Source organism: Aotus nancymaae, unplaced genomic scaffold, assembly GCF_030222135.1.
Source record: "Aotus nancymaae isolate 86718 unplaced genomic scaffold, 86718_ANA_hifiasm-v0.15.2.pri h1tg000003l, whole genome shotgun sequence".
Classification (NCBI taxonomy): domain Eukaryota; kingdom Metazoa; phylum Chordata; class Mammalia; order Primates; family Aotidae; genus Aotus; species Aotus nancymaae.
In genome coordinates this window covers 5,028,293-5,043,215 of record NW_026988414.1, presented here as the reverse complement: position 1 = coordinate 5,043,215, position 14,923 = coordinate 5,028,293, and the positions used below count along the sequence as shown (strand labels likewise).

The 14,923-nt window shown below is 40.6% G+C and overlaps 1 protein-coding gene across 10 annotated transcripts in view; it reads left to right on the top strand.

The window, feature by feature from the left end:
* RALGPS1 (Ral GEF with PH domain and SH3 binding motif 1) overlaps positions 1–14,923 on the top strand; it is a 317,405-nt gene that overhangs the window by 117,046 nt on the left and 185,436 nt on the right. The window lies entirely within an intron of this gene.

Genomic DNA, 14,923 nt, shown 5'->3' with positions numbered 1-14,923 from the left:
TCTCTTTTCCCTCCTCCTGTCCTGCCTTCTCTTACCTGATATACCTTATCTCTGTCCTGTCAGGCTCCATGTGTACTGTCTTCACAGCCCAGAATCCTTCCTCCCTCTTCAACTTCCAGTCAGATCTCAGCTTGAACGTCATTTCTTCAGGAGTCTTCCCTGAATCCCCAGCCTGTATGAGGTCACCTGGTCGCACATCCCCACGTTGTACCCTGTACTCCGTGTGGTCCTTTATTAGTCTGTCCTCATGTTGTGTAACTCTGTAGCCTTTGCCTTCCTTGCTGTCCTGGGACGCCCATAAGCATGTCTGTCTTGTTCATCACTGTGTCTCCCACTATCTTGCCCCATGTCAGGCATATCATAGAGCCTCATTAACTATGTATGGAACGAATAGATGAGGTGCTCAGGAAGTACTTTTTAAATTGAATTTCCTTGAATTCCTGATGGCCTGGTTCCTGGCCCTGCACTACTTTAAACTGACTTGGTCCAACCAGAACCTGTGCTTCAGGTATGAAGATCTGGAATGATAATTGAGACTTGGATCAACTGAGGGAGGTAGGGTATATTATTTCTCAGCCAGACCTGCATGATCTTCAAGAGAAAGCACCCAAACCAAAGCCTCAAATTGTACTGTTGACAGGTTTTCTTCATTCTTATTTTTCTGGTTTCAAATGAGGCCAGTGGCCTAGAGGTTGCGTAGCATGTATGACTTGCCCTATGGCTGATGGGGCCTGGATTCCCTTTGGGCCCTCCCTCCAGCTGGGCCTTCTCTCTCGGAAATGCTTGGTCTTGTGCATCACTGTTGCTCAACCCTCTCCAGGCTTCTTCAGCCTTGAACTTCCTCCCCAAGTCCAGCGGGATCCTCAGAGAGGCACCAACTTGTAGTTTGAAGATTGAGTCTGGAGTTGGCATTATTATTATTTGATGAGATCTAGTAGGAACCAAGAAAGACCTAGGTGCATCTGGAATAGGGGCTGCACACTGTTTGTTTTGAAAAGAGAAGTTCCAAAGCCTTCTGCTTCTTTTTTCGTTGTTTTCAAAAATCGTCTCTTTTCAGCTGATCTTAGTCTTTGAAAAAAAAAAAAAAGTATGAGAATTTTGTCAGGGGATTCATAGTTTCCTCAACAAAACTATTTGACTGGGAGCCAACTCAGTCCCCACCTCTGACCAGCCACAGAGCTCCCAGAGGAGGGGTTGCTGGGGGCTCTGATGTAATCTGCTTTGCATGCAGATGCCAGGTCAGCTTGGCAAAGGCAATGTAGTTTGTTCTGTGAACAACTGTGTTGTGTCCCGCTCAGACCAAGTGATGAAATGAGCCAGAAGCAAGGTCACATTTTTTTTTTTCAAACAATGCTCTGGGAAATGGTCTTTCTGCTGGCCCATCAGCCCCTCAGAGAGCCAGCAACTCCTGGCCATAGCTCTGATAGCTCTGGTTTGAAAATTGGCCAGAGGCCAGGCCTGGTCAGCCATTGGGGTTGCCTTCTTTGAGATGAACTCATTGGCATCCCTTCCTGGCAGAACTTTTTTATGTGAGAACAAGACTGATCAGACTCCAAGTAAAAGAAGGCAGGTCACTTACCTGTTTGAGCTTCAGCTTCCTTTTCTGTAACTGAGAATAATAGTAGTACTCTCCTTGCACAATTGTTATGAAGAATAAATGGAATATGAGGAGCTTTAGCACAATGTCTGGCATGTAGTAAGTATCCAGATGTTTTGGGAGAAGACAAGAGAAATGTGAAGATCAGCTGATTGGGAGGAGGTTGCCAGGGGATTTGACGCTTCTTGTGGCCAAACAGAAACCCAGAGGCTAGTGCTTGCCTGCTTCTCCATGGGATCAGAGTCCCTTGGAATTTGCTCAGAGAGTTGCTGAGATGGAAGAGTTTGGCCAAGTTCACTAAAGGTCTTTTATGAACCAGGCCTATGTTACAACCCCAAGGAATACACCGTGTAGCACAGAAGTTGTCAATCTTTTTTGGGTCATTGGTTCTTTTGAGAATCTGACTATCACGTATGAATGTTACCCAGAAAAAATGCACAGATATACAAATTTGCATTTAATTTTAGGGTGTTCACTGCCATCCTGAAGTTTATGTATGGACATTTATGGGTCTGTGGTCAATAGGCTGAGAAACTGTGATCTCAGGGAGTCCAGCAGGCCTGGGTTTGAGTCTTACCTTGACAACTTAGCTGTATGATCTTGGGTTGGCTTTTGGCCTCTCTCAGCCTCATTGTCGTTATTTATAAAACAGGAAGAATCATTTCAAGTGGTTTTTGAAGACTAAACAAGAATCATGAATATAAATGGGTTACCCCAGTACTTGACACTTAGTAAACATTCCATGTAAGGTTAAACAAAGGGGGCAGAGTAGTGGGAGCTGTGAGCTGAAAGGAAGTTTAAGAACAGACCAAGAAGCTTGGGCCTAAGTGCAAGGTTGGGCTTATATCACAAAGACGCTGAACATTTTGGAAAAGGTGAAGAGGGAATTGGGAGAAACTTGGTTCTAGTCTAGGCTCTGCTGCTAACCTCCTTTAAGGCCCTTCCTCTCTTTGGGTCTCAGAACCTTTTTATATTCATAGAGATTGGACAGGGCCAAATGTTCCCAGCTTTTCTCATGGACACATTTGTGTAGTTCCTAATGACTGAAACCCCAGCTCAAGCTCATGTAAGCACAAAAGAGAGCTTTATGGTTTATGTATAATAACTAAGTCTAGGGAGATACTGACTTCAAATATTGCTGAATTTAGGCAGCGGGGACAGTACCATCTGAACTTGGTCTTGCTCTCTCCACCTCCAGGTTCTGCTTTCCTCTGAGCTGGTTCCACCTCAGGTAGCCTCCCAGTGCGGTTGCAGGATGGCTAGCAACAATTCCCAGCTTGTATCATATTCTGAGGGCAACCCCAGGAGAAAAGACCTGCTTCTTTTTTAGTAGCTCTATCTGATGTCCTGGAATTGAGACTCAGTGGCTCAGATTGCCCTGGCTTGTGGCCCATCTTGTTTGTTATGATCTAATTACTCTGACCAGAAAGACATGAAGCTCTGATTGGCCAGGCCTTGGGAAACAGACCTTCCTATGGAGGAGAGGTGGTGGGCCTAGGTCACATGGACTGAGATTGGAGGAGGGGTATTTCCTCAGGGAAAATCAGGGTGTTCTGGAAGGAAGAAGCTAAGAATGAGGGCCAGAAAGAAAGACAGATACCTATCATAGACGCTCTTTTCTCTTGTACTCTTCCAGTCTGCTCTGAGCATTCTGCCTGATCCATTCTGTTGATACCTTGTCACTCTCAAGTCCTGTCTGCCCTCTGAACTCCCATGCTCATGAGCCTAGTCACTGAATGTTCCTGCTTCCTCGTGGCTTTAGTCAAAACTATTTTAAAAACATTTATTGAGCACTTATGCTGAACTTGTTGAATCAAATACTATGCTAAGCATTTTACCCATGTTATCTAATTCCTTTTTCACATGCCTAATGAGATAGATATTTTACACTCATTTCATATATAAGGAAACTGAGGCTCTGGAAAGGCTGGAGTGCAGTGGTGCGATCTGAGCCCCCTGCAACTTCTGCCTCCCAGGTTTGGCTCACTGCAACCTCTGCCTCCTGGATTTAAGCAGTTCTCCTGCTTCAGCCTCTGGAGGAGCTGGGATTTATAGGCATGTGCCACCATGCCCAGCTAATTTTTGTATTTTTAGTAGTGATGGGGTTTCACCATGTTTTCCAGGCTGGTCTTCATCTCCTGACCTCATGATCCACCCACCTTGGCCTCCCAAAGTGCTGGGATTACAGGCACGAGCCACTGTGCCTGGCCAAATTTTCAATTCACTGGGTATATGCCTAGGAGCACAAGCTAGATTTTCTCTGTCCCATTTTGTATTCTCACCAGCAATGTATGAGTATATGGCTTCAATCCTTGCCAGCAATTGATATTGTCAACTTTTTTGTGTTTTAGGCATTCTAATATGTGTGTAGTAATCTTGCTTTTCTCTACTTTATCTAGACCACTCTTGGACAGTTATGTCTGGTTCTGGATGCCTCACATGAGGGGTGAGGTTGGGAATTATCTCACAGGAGTGGCATATAAGTCTTACAGTGACTAGAAGAGTGAGGGGAAAGAAAACATGTTATACAGGGATAGGTGGAAGATCTGTGAGTGAGAAGACTCAGGGAGGAGGTCATCAAGGTTTTCAAGCAATTGAGGAGTTCTTGATGGGGAAGCTGGATTAAACATAATCTATGGGGCCTGATCAATAAGTGCAGGACCCAAGGGTTGGAAATGGGGAGGCAGTTGGCCTTTTCCAAATATATGTAAGTTCCCTAACCAGGAAGGCACAGGCAGAGACCAGACAAGGGCTTTATTAGTGTAGAACACCATCCAGCTGTCAGGGCAGGGAGTAAGTGGGACCTCTAAGATTCTTTCAAACTAAGCTCTTGATGTCTAAGAAAACTGTGAATGGGCTTATGAGAAGTTTGTGGCAAAAGTAGGTTTTTCATAAGAAATAATAGTATCCTTAAACCTGGATTTTTCTTGTTTTTTGTTTGTTTGTTTTATTCTTTGATTGTTTTTATTTGTGGTTGGTTAACCAAATAAAGTTTTTTGTGTCCATAGCTATTCTGGTTTTTTAAAAATATATTTATTTGATTGCACTTTAGGTTCTGGGGTACATGTGCAGAACATGCAGGATTGTTGCATAGGTACCTGCATGGCAATGTGGTTTGCTGCCTCCATTCCCCCATCACCTATATCTGGCATTTCTCCCCATGTTATCCCTCCCCATCTGCCCTACCACCCGCTGTCCCTCCCTTAGTCCCCCCCAACAGACCCCAGTGTGTGATGCTCCCCTCCCTGTGTCCATGTGTTCTTACTGTTCAACACCCACCTAGAGTGAGAACATGTGGTGTTTGATTTTCTGTTCTTGTGTCAGTTTGCTGAGACTGATGGTCTCCAGATTCATCCATGTCCCTAGAAAGGACACAAACTCATCTTTTTTTATGGCTGCATAGTATTCCATGGTGTATATGTGCCACATTTCCTTTGTCCAGTCTGTCATCGATGGGCATTTGGGTTGGTTCCAGGTTTTTGCTATTGTAAACAGTGCCGCAGTGAATATACGTGTGCATGTGTCTTTATAATAGAACAATTTATAATCCTTTAGATATATACCCAGTATTGGGATTGCTGGGTCAAATGGAATTTCTATTTCCAGGTACTTGAGGAATCACCACACTATCTTCCACAATGGTTGAACTAATTTACACTCCCACCTACAGTGTAAAAGTGCTCCATATCTATCTCCTCCAGCATCTGTTGTCTCCAGATTTTTTAATGACCACCATTCTAACTGGCGTGAGGTGGTATCTCAATGTAGTTTTGATTTGCATTTCTCTAATGACCAGTGATGATGAGCATTTTTTCATATGTTTGTTGGCCTTATAAATGTCTTCTTTTGAAAAGTATCTGTTCATATCCTTCACCCACTTTTGAATGTTTCTTTTTTTTTTTCTTGTAAATCTGTTTTAGTTCTTTGTAGATTCTGGATATTACCCGTTGTCAGATGGGTAGATTGCAAAAAATTTTTCCCATTCTGTTGATTGCCAGTTCACTCTAATGATTGTTTCTTTTGCTGTACAGAAGCTCTGGAGTTTAATTAGATCTCTTTTGTCTATTTTGGCTTTTGTTGCCAATGCTTTTGGTGTTTTAGTCATGAAGTCTTTGCCTATGCCTATGTCCTGAATGGTTTTGCCTAGGTTTTATTCTCGGGTTTTTATGGTGTTAGGTCTTATGTTTAAGTCTTTAATCCATCTGGAGTTAATTTGAGTGTAAGGTGTCAGGAAGGGGTCCAGTTTCTGCTTTCTGCACATGGCTAGCCAGTTTTCCCAACACCATTTATTAAACAGGGAATCCTTTCCCCATTGCTTGTTTTTGTCAGATTTGTCAAAGATCAGATGGTTGTAGATGTGTGGCATTGCCTCCAAGGCCTCTGTTCTGGTCCATTGGTCTATATCTCTGTTTTGGTACCAGTATCATACTGATTTGATTACTATAGCCTTGTAGTATAGTTTGAAGTCAGGTAATGTGATGCCTCCAGCTTTGTTCTTTTTGCTTAGAATTGACTTGGCTATGTGGGTTCTCTTTTGGTTCCATATGAAGTTTAAAGTGTTTTTTTTTTCCAGTTCTGTGAAGAGGGTCATAGGTAGCTTAATGAGGGTAGTGTTGAATCTGTAAATTACTTTGGGCAGTATGGCCATTTTCACAATATTGATTCTTCTTAACCATGAGCATGGAATGTTTCTCCATCTGTTTGTGTGCTCTTATTTCGTTGAGCAGTACTTTGTAGTTATCTTTGAAGAGGTCCTTTACATCCTTTGTTAGTTGTATTCCTAGGTATTTTATTCTCTTTGTAGCAATTGTGAATGGCAGTTCATTCTTGATTTGGCTCTCTCTATGTTTGTTATTGTTGTATAGGAATGCTTGTGATTTCTGCACATTGATTTTGTATCCTGAGACTTTGCTGAAGTTGCTTATCAGTTTCAGGAGATTTTGGACTGAGACAATGGGGTCTTCTAAAGATACAATCATGTCGTCTGCAAATAGAGACAATTTGACTTCTTCCTTTCCTAATTGAATACCCTTTATTTCTTTTTTTTTGCCTGATTGCTCTGCCTAAAACTTCCAATACCATATTGAATAGGAGTGGTGAGAGAAGGCATCCTTGTCTAGTGCCAGATTTCAAAGGAAATTCTTCCAGTTTTTGTCCATTCAGTGTGATATTGGCTGTGAGTCTGTCATAAATAGGTTTTATTATTTTGAGATACGTTCTGTTGATACCTAGTTTATTGAGAGTTTTTAACATAAAGTGCTGTTGAATTTTGTCGAAAGCCTTCTCTGCATCTTTTGAGATAATCATGTGGTTTTTGTCTTTGGTTCTGTTTATATGATGGAGTATGTTTATAGGCTTGTGTATGTGGAACCAGCCTTGTATCTCTGGGATGAAGCCTACTTGATTGTGATGCATAAGCTTTTTGATGTGCTGTTGCAATCGGTTTGCCAGTATGTTATTGAAGATTTTTACATCTATGTTCATCATGGATATTGCCTGAAGTTTTCTTTTTGTTGAGTCTCTGTCAGGTTTTGGTATCAGGATGATGCTGGTCTCATAAAATGATTTGGGAAGGGTTTCCTCTTTTTGGATTGTTTAGAATAGTTTCAGAAGGAGTGGTACCAGCTCCTCTTTGTATGTCTGGTAGAGTTTGGCTGTGAACCCATCTGGACCTGGGCTTGTTTTGGTTGGTAGGCTATTAATTGCTGCCTCAACTTCAGCCCTTGTTTTGAGTCTATTCAGGGTTTCGACTTCTTCCTGGTTTAGGCTTGGGAGGGTGCAAGTGTCCAGGAATTTATCCATTTCCTCCAGGTTTACTGGTTTATGTGCATAGAGTTGTTTGTAGTAATCTCTGTTGGTAGTTTGTATTTCTGTGGAATCTGTGGTGATATCCCCTTTATTGTTTTTTATTGCATCTCTTTGATTCTTCTCTTTTCTTTTTTTATTAATCTGGCTAGTGGTCTATTTTGTTGATCTTTTCAAAAAACCAGCTCCTGGATTTATTGATTTTTTTGAAGGGTTTTTTGTGTCTCTATCTCCTTCAGTTCTGCTCTTAGTTATTTCTTGTCTTCTGCTAGGTTTTGAGTTTTTTTTGATCTTGCTCCTCTAGCTTTTTCAATTTTGATGATAGGGTGTTGATTTTAGATCTTTCCTTGCTTCTCATGTGGGCATTTATTCCTATAAATTTTCCTCTAGACACTGCTTTAAATGTGTCCCAGAGATTCTGTTACATCGTGTCTTCAAAGAACCTCTTTGTTTTTCTCTTTATTTCATTGTTTATCCAGTCAACATTTAGAGCCAGTTGTTCACTTTCCATGAAGTTGTGCGGTTCTGTTTCTTAATCCTGAGTTCTAATTTGATGGCACTGTGGTTTGAGAGACAGTTTGTTATGATTTCTGTTCTTTTGCATTTGCTGAGAAGTGATTTACTTCCAATTATGTGGTCAATTTTAGAGTAGGTGTGATGTGCTGAGAAGAATATATATTCTATGGATTTGGGGTGGAGAGTTCTGTAGATGTCTGTTAGGTTTGCTTGGTCCAGGTCTGAGTTCAAGTCCTGCATATCCTTGTTAATTTTCTGTCTCGTTGATCTGTCTAATATTGACGGTGGAGTGTTAAAGTCTCCCATTATTATTATGTAGGAGTCTAAGTCTCTTTGTAAGTCATTAAGAACTTGCTTTATGTATCTGGGTGCTCCTGTATTGGGTGAGTATGTATTTAGTATCATTAGCTCTTCTTGTTGCATTGATTCTTTTACCATCATGTAGCCCTTCTTTGTCTCTTTTGATCTTTGTGATCTTTGTTGGTTTAATGTCTATTTTATCAGACTAGGACTGCAACTCCTGCTTTTTTATGCTCAGCATTTGCTTGGTAAATCTTCCTCCATCCGTTTATTTTAAGCCTATGTATCCTTGCATGTGAGATGGGTTTCCTGGATACAGCACACCAATGGGTTTTGACTTTTTATCCAGTTTGTCAGTCTCTGCCTTTTGATTGGGGCATTTAGCCCATTGACATTTAAGGTTAATACTGTTATGTGTGAATTTGATCCTGCCATTTTGATGCTAGCTGGTTGTTTTGGCCATTAGTTGACGCAGTTTCTTCATTGTGTCGACGCTTTTTACCATTCGGTATGTTTTTGGAGTGGCCGGTACTGGTTGTTCCTTTTTATGTTTAGTGCTTCTTTCAGGAGCCCTTGTAAGGCAGGTCTGGTGGTGACAAAATCTCTCAGCAATTGCTTGTTCATAAAGGATTTTATTTCTCCTTCGCTTATGAAGCTTAGTTCGGCTGGATATGAAATTCTGGGTTGAAAGTTCTTTTCTTTAAGGATGTTGAACATTGACCCCCACTCTCTTCTGGCTTGTAGGGTTTCTGCCGAGAGATCCGCTGTGAGTCTGATGGGCTTCCCTTTGTGCGTAACCCGACCTTTCTCTCTGGCTGCCCTTAGCATATTTTCCTTCATTTCAACCCTGGTGAATCTGACGATTATGTTCCTTGCAGTTGCTCTTCTTGAGGAATATCTTTGTGTTGTTCTCTGTATTTCCTGGACTTGAATATTGGCCTGTCTTGCTAGGTTGGGGAAGTTCTCCTGGATAATATCCTGAAGAGTGTTTTCCAGCTTGGATTCATTCTCTCCGTCACATTCAGGTACACCTATCAAACATAGATTAGGTCTTTCCACATAATTCCATATTTCTTGGAGGCTATGTTCATTTCTTTTTCCTTTTTTTCTCTCATCTTGCCTTCTCATTTTATTTCATTGAGTTGATCTTCGATGTCTGATATCCTTTCTTCTGCTTGGTCGATCGATTCGGCTATTGAAACTTGTGTATGCTTCGTGAAGTTCTTTTGTTGTGTTTTTCAGCTCCATCAGGTCATTTATACTCTTCTCTAAGCTGTGTATTCTCATTAGCATTTCGTCAAACCTTTTTTCAAGGTTCTTAGTTTCTTTCCATTGGGTTAGAACATGTTGTTTTAGCTCAGAGACGTTTGTTATTCCCCACCTTCTGAAACCCGCTTCTGTCAATTCATCAGACTCATCCTCCATCCAGCTTTGTTCCCTTGCTGGTGAGGAGTTGTGATCCCTTAGAGGAGGAGACGTGTTCTGGTTTTGAGTGTTTTCATCCTTTTTGCTCTGGTTTCTTCCCATCTTTGTGGATTTATCTACCTGTGGTCTTTGTAGTTGGTGCCTTTCGGATGAGGTCTCTGAATGGACATCCTTTTTGTTGATGATGAAGCTATTTCTTTCTGTTTTTTTAGTTTTCCGTCTAACAGGCCTCTCTGCTGTAAGACTGCTGGAGGTCCACTCCAAACCCTGCTTACCTGGGGATCACCTGCGGCAGCTGCAGAACAGTCAGGGTTTCTGCCAGTTTCTTCTCCTGTTATCTTCATCCCAGAAGGATGCCTGTCAGATGTCAGCCTGAGCTCTCCTTTATGAGGTGACTCTTTGGATATATGGGGGTCAGGGAGCTGCTTGAGGAGACAGTCTGTCCCTTATAGGAGCTCAAGTGCTGAGCTGTGAGCTCCGTTGTTCCATTCAGAGCTGCTGAGTAGGTACATTTAAGTCTGCTGCAGTGGAACTCATAACCGCATTTTTTCCCAGGTGCTCTGTCTTGGGAAGGTCGTGCTTTATTTATAAGTTCCTGACATGCTGCTGCCTTTTTTCAGTGATGCCCTGCCCAGCTAGGAGGTAGCCTAGTCACAATCTGCCAGCAGAGGCATTGCTGAGCTGCTGTGGGCTCAGCCATCTTGGATCCTAAATCCCTTATATTCCATTTTTTTATAATTCTGCTGTGGCACTTCCCAGATATCATAGTCCTCAGTAGCTAAATGCCAGTACTAGCTATACCACTATAACAGTGATAGTGATAATAATAACTTACGTATATTAAAAGATTATTAGCACCATGACCCACTGGGGATATATTCCAAGTGTGTTTGGCTCCTTTAGCAGTTGAAAGTCAATTATGTAATCTACTGTATAATAGGCTGGAATACAAAAATTGTATTATATCATTTGACCTGAAAAAGCATCTGACAAAGTTCAGTGCTCATTCATAGTAGTAATAAATACACAATCTCAGCCAATTAGGAATAGAATAGAACCCCTTCAACTTGATAAAGAATATCTACAAAAATATTTCAACCAACATCCTACGTAATGGTAAGATATGGAATACTCTTCCCCTAAGATTGGGAACAAGGCAAGGATGTGCTTTCTTACTGTTCTGTGCAACATCTTACTGCAAGTCCTGGCTAATGCAGTAAGACAAGAAAATAAATAAAATGTATACAGATTGGAAAGGAAGAAGTAAAATGACCTTTATACATAGGCAAAATGATTATCTAGACAGAAAATCCCAAAGAAATCTCCAAAAATACTCCTGGAACTAAGAAGTGAGTAAGCAAAGTTGCAAGACACAGGCCAGTATACAAAATACAATTGATTTTCTCTAGACCAGCAATGAGGAATTGCAATTTGAAGTTAACAAACAATACCACTTACAATATCACCAAGAAAAAAAAATAAAACTTAGATATGAAGAAAAACTCATCATTGCTGGTCATTAGAGAAATGCAAATCAAAATCACAATGAGATACCATCTCATGCCAATTAGAATGGTGATCATTAAAAAGTCTGGTAACATCATATTCTGGAGAGGATGTGGAGAAATAGGAACGTTTTTACACTGTTGGTAGGAGTGTAAATTAGTTCAACCATTGTGGAAGATAGTGTGGCAATTACTCAAGGATCTAGAACCAGAAATACCAATTGACTCAGCAATCCCATTATTGGGTATATATCCCAAAAGAATTAGCCCTATAGGTCAATGGAGCTGATAAATAGACCTACACAAATATCGTCAGCTGATCTCTGATAAAGGTACAAGGGTATTCAGTGGAGAAAGGACAAGTAGTGCTGGAAGAATTTTAATATTTTTGTGTATATGTAAAGAAAAATGAACCTAGACACAGACCTTAGACCTTTTATAGAAATTAATTGAAAATGGATCATAGGCCTAAATGTAAAAGATAACACTATAAAACTCTTAGGAGAAAACATAGAAGAAAACCTATATGACCCTAGATTTGTTGATGAGTTATCAAATAAAATACTGAAAGCACAATTCATGAAAGAAAACATAATTTGGGACTTTATTAAAATTAATTTTTTTTCACTCTGCAAAAGACATGGTAAAGAAAATTAAAAGATTTACCACAGACTGGGAGAAAATGTTTGCAAAACACATAGCTGATAAAGGACTTGTAGCCAAAGTATACTCTTGAAACTCAACATGAAGATCCAAGATGGCTGATCACTAGCAGCTCGGGATTGTAGCTCCCAGAGAAAATGCACAGAATGAGAGGACGCCACACTTTCAGATGAATTTTTGTTACCCACGGACTGGAAGATTCCCAGCGGAGGAGCCCCACGAGTCGCCAGGGTGACTCTTGTGGCTGGTGTCGTGGTTTTGCCGGCGCCCCAGCACGGCGGTTCTTGGTGCAGAGTAAATGGGACTGATCGATGTTTGGAGCTCTGGGAAGGCAGAGTCGCCCATTTACCTGATTGAAGAAGGGACTCAAGAGGGAAGCCAGACTGGAGAGTCCCAGGCAGAAAAGCACCACGAATCTTGATGCCGCTGTTTTGGCCGGTGCAGTGGGTTGCTCAGATTTCAGTGCTGGGAATCAACAAGTTGGACGTCCACTCAGAGACCTAATTTAAAAGTAGGCAATTACAAAGATGACAGGTGGATGAACTCACAATGAAGGGAAGAAACCAGCATAGAAAGGCTGAGGATGCCCAAGATCAGAATGCCTCTCCTTCTACAGGTGATAACAGTTCCTCATCAACAAGAGAACAAGGCCTGATGGAGAACGAGTGTGTTCCATTAACAGATTTAGGCTTCAGAAAGTGGATAATAAGGAACTTTAGTGAGCTAAAAGAACAAGTTCTAGCCCAACGTAAAGAAACTAAGAACCTTGAAAAAAGGCTTGACGAAATCCTAACGAGAATAGACAATTTAGAGAGGAATATAAGTGAATTAATGGAACTGAAGAATACAATATGAGAACTCCACAAAGTATGCACAGGTTTTAACAGTTGAATTGATCAAGCAGAAGAAAGGATATCAGAGGTCAAAGACCAACTTAATGAAATGAAACAAGAAGACAAGATTAGAGAAAAAGAGTAAAAAGGAATTAGCAAAGTCTCCAAGAAATATGGGACTATACGAAAAGACCTAATTTATGATTCATAGGTATACCTGAATGTCATGAAGAGAATGAATCCAAGTTGGAAAATATTCTTCAAGATATTATTCAGGAAAACTTTCCTAATCTAGTAAGGCAGGACAATACTCAACTCCAGCTAATCCAGAGAACACCACAAAGATATTTCTCAAGTAGAGCAACTCCAAGACACATAATCGCTAGATTCACTAGGGTTGAAATAAAGGAGAAAATTCTAAGGGCAGCTAGAGAGAAAGGTCAGATTACCCATAAAGGGAAGCCTATCAGACTCACAGCAGACCTCTCACCAGAAACCCTACAAACTAGAAGAGAGTAGTGGGGGTCAATATTCAATATCCTCAAAGAAAAGAATTTTCAACCCAGAATCTCATATCCCGCCAAACTAAGCTTTATAAGAGAAGGAAAAATAAAATTTTTCATGAACAAGCAAGCACTCAGAGATTTCATCACCACCAGACCTGCTTTACAAGAGCTTCTCAAAGAAGCACTACAAACAGAAAGGAACAACCAGTATCAGTCATCCCAAAAACTTACCAAAAGGTAAAGAGTATCTCTATAATGAAGAATCTACATCAACTAATGGGCAAAATAGCCAGCTAGCATTAAATGACAATATTGAACTCACAAATATTAATATTAATTCTAAATTTAAATGGATTAAATGCCCCAATCAAAGACACAGACAGGTAAATTGAATAAAAAGTCAAAACCCATCGGTATGCTTTATCTAGATCTATTTCACAAGCAACGACATACAAAGACTCAAAACAAAGGGATGGAGGAAGATTCACCAATTAAATGGAGAGCAAAAAAAAAAAGAAAAAAAAAACAGGAGTTGTAACTTCCGTCTCTCACAAAATAGACTTTAATAGTAACAAAGACTAAAAGAAACAAAGAAGGACGTTACATAATGGTAAAAGGATCAATGCAACAACAGGAGTTAATGATCATAAATATATATGCACCCAATACAGGAGCACCCAGATACGTAAGACAAGTTCTTAATGACTTATAAAGAGACCTGGACTCCCGAACAATAATAGCGGGAGATTTTGACACCACATTGTTAATATTTGACGGATCAACAACATAGAAAATTAATAGGGACTCTATGATTTGAACTTAGACCTGGAATAAGTAAACTTAGTGAATATTTATAGAATTCTCCACCCCAGGTCCACAGAACATAGATTTTTCTCAGTATCACATTACACCTATTCTGAAAGTGACCACATAATTGGAAAATTGAAAGTAAATCACTCTTCAGCATTTGCATAGCATTTCACAGACTTACATGAAATATTGGTTGGCTGTTTGTTATTTTCTTCCCTTATTCCTTCCTATCTCCGTTGTTAAGCACAATTATCGGCATAAGAGAGGTTTTTAATACCTATTTTTAGATTGCATTCCAGCCCGGGCAATAGAGCAAGAATCCTGTTCTCTCTCCCCCTTTTTCTTTCTCTTTCTTTCTTTCTCTCATAAAAAAAAGAAAAAAAAAAGCTGGGTGCGGTGGCTCAAGCCTGTAATCCCAGCACTTTGGGAGGCCGAGGCGGGTGGATCACGAGGTCAAGAGATCGAGACCATCCCGGTCAACATGGTGAAACCCCGTCTCTACTAAAAATACAAAAAATTAGCTGGGTATGGTGGCGCGTGCCTGTAATCCCAGCTACTCAGGAGGCTGAGGCAGGAGAATTGCCTGAACCCAGGAGGCGGAGGTTGCGGTGAGCCGAGATTGCGCCATTGCACTCCAGCCTGGGTAACAAGAGTGAAACTCCGTCTCAAAAAAAAAAAAAAGAAAAAAAAAGAAACTCAACAATAAGAAAATAGCCCAATTAAAAAATGGGCAAAAGATCTGAAGAAACATCACTAAAGAAGATGTGCAGATGGCAAATAAACATATAACAAGATGCTCAACATTATTTGTCTTTAGGGAAATACAAAACACTACATACCTGTTAGAAAGCTAAATGAAACAAACAAAAAACCCTGATAATGTCAATTGCTGGCAAAGATCCAAAGCAACACAAACTCTTACTCATTGCTGGTGGGAATGCAAAATCAGACAGATTCAATCCA